Source organism: Notamacropus eugenii, chromosome 6 (assembly GCF_028372415.1).
Source record: "Notamacropus eugenii isolate mMacEug1 chromosome 6, mMacEug1.pri_v2, whole genome shotgun sequence".
NCBI lineage: Eukaryota > Metazoa > Chordata > Mammalia > Diprotodontia > Macropodidae > Notamacropus > Notamacropus eugenii.
The window spans coordinates 260,221,221-260,227,401 of record NC_092877.1 but is presented as its reverse complement, the minus strand read 5'-3'; positions in this window follow the sequence as shown (position 1 = coordinate 260,227,401).

The window sequence follows — 6,181 nt, the reverse complement described above, 5'->3', positions numbered from 1 at the left end:
ATAATAAACTTCATTTTGAAGAACAAAAAATCAAGAATATCAAAGGAATTCATGAAAAAATGCAAAGGAAGGTGGCCTAACCATAGCAGATCGAAAACTAAATCATAAAGCAGCAATCATCAAAGCTATCTGGTACTGCCTAAGAAATAAAGTGGTGCATCAGTGGAACAGATTAGGTACACAAGACACAGCAGTAAATGATTATAGTCATTTACTGTTTGATAACCCAAAGACTCCAGTTTCTGGAGTAAGAACTGTCAAAAACTGCTGGGGAAACAGGAAAATAGTATGGCAGAAACTAGGCATAGACCAACATCTCACATATGCTCTACCATTAATCATACAAATAAATACCTTTCTTGTTAAAAACCCATTAAATACCACTAAACTAATATGTATTGCAGGTAAAAGATAAAATGACTGAGAAAAATCAAAATTCAAGCTTCCTAGATACCAATTTCTTAAACAATGAATGCCAGTTGCCCAACAAAACAGGACGAGGCCCCTCAGTTTTGGCACTAGAACCCAAATAGGGGGAGATAGATTTTTATATATTAAAAACAATCAAATAAGATCTATTAGTTGAAAGAAAACAATTAACCAGGAGACAAAATTAAGTAATCTAATTTTTAATTGTAGGTAAGATTAGGAACTTTCCAAGTTGGGAAAGGGAGAGTAAATAGGTGTAATTCCCTGAAATCAGAAAGAAAAAAAGTGTCCCACTCTACTCATTTGCCAGTACTTGATCAAAGGAACATATTGTTATGCCAATATGATATCCACAGTAGCTACTATGGATATGCATGTGTATTTCCAGGATAAATACACAAAATATAAACTCTCTTCCTCAAAGACAAAACCAAGACTTTTATTCAAACACCAGAAAGCCAAATCCATCACAGTAACAAAGAAATTTATGCATGTTATCAATACAGGGAGCATGGCCATCCCCAAGCCTTCCCTCCTTCAAGCCTCCCCACAAACAAGCTCTCTTAGACAAAATCGCTCCCTCTCTCACTGTCTCTAGCTGTTCTGCTCTGCCTGCTGCCTCTCTCTCAGCTCTACCTCACTCTCTCACCTTGCTCCACCCTTCTTGCTCTACCCATTCACAAGCTCCTCCCACCATTGACTCCAAGTGACTCAGGCTATGAGCTGGGCCAAAGCTCAAAGCAGATCACATGGGCCTATTAAGGGGCAGAGATCTTCAAATTCCCTTACCATTACACAAATATAAACAATAACTATTGACCTGTAGGACCAGTTTTCAGTGAGTTGCTTGAGATGTATAATTGTGAGAAAACTCCTCACATTAATCTTTGGATCTGACTGAGTTTCTGGTCAATATAACCTAGATCTTTTGTTAAGGGTCTCTAAGCAGCAGGTAGAGAGATCCATCTTCCCAGACACATAGGGCTAGGTTCAAATAATGCAATAAAGTTTTCTCCAAATTCCCAAAATTGAAAGTTTTCTCACAAAACAGAAATTGGACTAGACTCATAACTGAGTGGAAAGGAAGCTGAGTTAGCTCCAGAATTTAGTTCAATGTGGTTCACTCAACTCCCACTACCACTTGCTGTTCTAATTCCCTCATATGGAATTCCCTAAAAATCAGTTTTGTTCAGCTTTGTGAAATGATGAAAACTGTTTGTTGTGACTTAGTATTTAATCCTGTCAGCAGTATTAGAGACAAGATCTGAGGGTTCTGGAAGTGACACTAACAAATATGCTCACTTAGCCAAAGTCCCGATGACTTAAATGTTCTCTGGGAAATAAAATACTTCATAGTATACTAGAGTTTATGAAAAAATCATTTGATAAATATTGCTCTACTAGATAAGAGAAGGTAACCAGTCATTTTTGAAGTTTTAGGGAACCAAAAAATGAAATAGTATAAGAAAATTGTTAGGGCTTTTTCTTTTTCAAACAAAATAAAGTGTTTTGTATCTATTTAGTCAAAAAACTAGCTTCATTGGCAAGGGCTAGTCTATAGGCTCCATTTCCCATAAACTTTCATTTTTGTATGCTTAGATCTTAATGACTAGCACATAGCAGGTAGTTAAATAAATGTTTATTGAATGGATTCCTATTCCCTTGATCTTTTTTTTTTTTTTTTCAGATATACTCCTAGGGGAGTCTGGGTGGGAGTAGAAGGAGTGAATAAATTCCACAGTGTTGTGGGTGTCAATCTTTTGGAACAGAAATTCCAAGTTTTACCTTTCTCTAGCCCTTATTTCTATCTACTACTTCTGGAAGAAAGAATATTTTCAGGTTAACCAGGGATATTCAGATGAGCCTTCCTGTTGTTCATCCTTTCAAAGAGGACCAAAGACATCATGGAGCGAAGTCTTGACTTGTGCATGAATTGGATTTAAGTGAGGCAGTGCTGCACAAAGTCCTCAGCCTCACTCTCTCTTCTAGAGTCATCAGGTCCAGTGGCAAGACAAAAGTCAAGCTGTCTATACAATGATGACCTTGGCATTTTTAAGGTCTGACCAGGCTCTAAGCACTCCACAGCACCTGCTCCAGCCCCTTCATGGCCATTGGAACAAAATGTTTTCTGCCCATTCTGTTGGGGCAATTCTTCACATGCTTGGGGTAGACAGTCATCTAACTCATCGACAGGTTGGAGGCCTGTTCCTCTCAACCCGATTTAGACAGTCTGCTGAGACAGTTTGACTGGGGTATGGCTGCAGTGTATACTACAGCTTCTTGGAGCCACAGATCAGAGTTGGGTGACAGGTGGACACCAAAATTAGATGAGTAGCCCTCATACCAGAAGTGCTAGCCCTTCCTGAACAGCTCAAACACCGCTACTGTCCTTTCAGCAGGGACAGTTTCTTCTGCGTAGATCTATATTTTAAACTGTGTTTATGCATACAGAGTGAAGCAAACAACCGGAATAAAACTTTAAATAATTCAAACTAGCCATAAAAAATGAAAGCCCTTTCACCTGCCACTTCAGGATCATTGAATCAAAGGCTTCAGTTTACCCAAATAATCCCAATAACAGCCTCAATGCCTTGTTGAGAATTGTGTGAGAATATGCCTTGAGAAAAAAAACTTTTAATTGGATAATATGTTGACAAGAATATCTAACTTTCTCAGGGCATTTGTAAAGAGAATTGAAGAGTTTTAAGCATTCTATGATGGAAACTAATGTGGATAAAGTTTCATTGTATTTTTACTGTTCATGCTTTAAAAGGAACACTCTCAAAGCTGGTGGGCCTAAACTTTGACCTAACAGCTGTGTTTCAGATACTGGCTCATGTATAGAACTTACACTTTGAACAGACTGACCCAAATGGGAAAAATATCACGTGGTTAAGTATGAGCCTCTGAACAGAGAGAAAAACAGCACATTAGCTATTATAAGGTCAAAACCCCTTCAGACAGATCTCTTTAAAAAAAAATAATAAAGAAAACAGCCTTTGGAGCCTTCATTTAACAAACCCACAGGTCTTAAATGCTGGATATAGGAATCGTACTACAGCTTTTTAGGTAGGTCAAATTCTTTTCCTATGGCTTTTAACAATGTTTCTTGAAAATTTTTAGTTAAGATCATCAAAACCACATATCAAGTGATTGTCCCAGGGGTAAGTCTATAACATGGTCGTCAGTGAACTTGAGTTTTATTATAAAATGAAAACATTTTCAGACAAAAATTCACATTGAAGCAGCTGCTAATCATAATCCAGAAAAAAAATCAAACTCATTCTGTCTGGTCAAAGCAAGTGATTTTCAAGTCAGATGAAAGAGTAATAATTTTATAAATCCATACTTTATAATTTCACAAAATATGAATTTAGTGGAAGCAATCATGAATGATTTTTTACTTATTAAGTCTATGTAGCATAAAGCAAAATTGGTAATATTCAGTATTTCATTCTCTAAAATTATATATAGTACACACAATAAACCAATTCTCCCTTCTGCACAAGAAAAAGTAGGTTGACACACGCAGGCACTCACACAAAACAAATATGCCTTTAAATACTGCCTAAAGTAGGTATTACTGTCCAAATCTGACATACAAAGAAATATATGTGAAGGCTAAGCTAAAATTAAGGTCCTGAAGAGAATTAGGAGGCAAATATCAAAGTCTTGGGTAGTCTAATTTCTTGCCCTTAGCATTCTTTTCAAGTTGAAGTGGCCTAGCCATTATGTCCTTGGAATTTTAAAGAAAGCTAATGACCTAAGGGGAACACCTTTTGCTCCATTTTCCCCATACAAGACTACAACAGGAGTTAGCTTTGACTTGATTTCCAGAAAACTGAGAGATGAAAGGTAGAGGATGTATGACTAATTTTTTAAAATGAGAAGTAAACTTTAAAAGAACTGCTAACAATATATTATTTTTACAAGAAAAAGTGGGAGGTGAGATAAGAATTCTCAAATGAGGAAATTCCCTCTTATCTGCAACTTATCGTCTTAAAAAGTTGCCTAGAACATGAGAAATTAAGTGATTTACCCAGGGTTCACACAGCCAACATATGTTAGACTTTCACCCACATCTTCCTGGCTGGCTTTCTATACACTATAATTGTAAAATAGAAATGCTTATTCCTTCACTTCCTCCCACTATGCCAACATGCCTCTCTACAGATTTGGGAAAACTCCATTTAATCATCACCAATTCTTGCCTCGACTTAATCATCTAGGAAAATAGGAAGTGTCATTTTAATACTTAGAAAACTTACCTAGTGTTATAACTGTTGTTGTCCACAGGTTCCATTTTCTGCAATGTATTGTTACTTTGTTAGGATGTATATTTTTTAAAGTCCTCCATAATGCTTCAGGGTGATGTGGAAATGACTCTGTGTCCTCAAAGACTAGGTCAGTGCAGCACCAGCCTTGAGAATTTCCTGCGAAGCTAGAAAGGTTTCAGGTAGAAGCCTAATGATCAACCTATGAGTCATTCATAAGTACTTAATTTATTAAAGGCCTACTGTGTACATAGTAGCATAGGGAGGATATTCAACAAGTAGCACTTAGTGTGGATACACTTCATACCCTTTTACCTAATATACGTATGGAATCTCACCTATGTATCCTCTCATCTACATACATTTGTATCTCAGCAGAATTCATATGAAGACTGATCCCATCACAACAAGCTGAAAAGTGATCATGGCTAGCCTAACCCAAGAAATGGACCAATATTACTGCTGTAATTCTGCCAGCCATCAGTTATAATAGTGGAATGGAAGTAAAAAATGAACAAAAAAATGCTTTTGGCAGCTTTGCTCCATGCACATGGTTTCTAGTGTCTTTTAAAGTCTCTCTTTTATCCATGTATAAGTATAGACCTGGACAGAAGGAGAATACAAGAGGAACAAAAGGTGAGGGAGATGAGAATGAGTCATTTTTGCACTGAAGGAGACATTTGGGGGACTTTTAGATAGGAGGCTTCGTGTGCATAAAGGAGAGATAAGAGCCCATTAAATTCCCTGACAAGTTTCCTTACACTATCAATCAGACTAGAATGAAAAGTCTTACAGGTATAGAAGAATTCCATTTATCAACTTGCATATAATACATATGTGTGTGTGCATATATGTACATATATACATATACATATATAAATATGTGTGTATATACACACGTGTGTATGTGTATAAAGATGACATGACAATGGATAGCTTTGGAGTCACAAAGACCTGAGTTAAAGTCCTGACTCATTGACCATGTGACCAACAGGAAGTTACTTAAACTCACAGTGCCCAGGGCAACTCTTTTTACAGAAAAAGTAACCATTTGCCTCAGTGGAGGGAGTATCCTCCCTTACAGTGGACTAACGAAATAGCAATATGTAACTGGGTATGCATAAACAGACATACATTTCACATGTTGCAAGGCCTTGGATAACCCAGGCTCATGTGCACACCACTATAAGGGATCAAAGTAGGACTCCAAAGGAGGATTTTCTTGGAAAATTGATTTTTATATAAGTAAGGAAAGAAATGAAAAGGCTTACAAAATAAAAGGTAGTCCCCTCTTCAAAATATGAAAACCTAAAACGTTATCTATACATCATTTTATAAACTTGTCTCTCCTCTGTAGTGTTTCAAGAGTTGCTTTATTTCATCCCAGTCCCACTGTCTTACATGGCTTCCACAAGCCACTTGTCCCTTTAAATGCCAAAAAGCACCCAAAAGTCTTTTTTTTCCCCTTGGAAGGCATT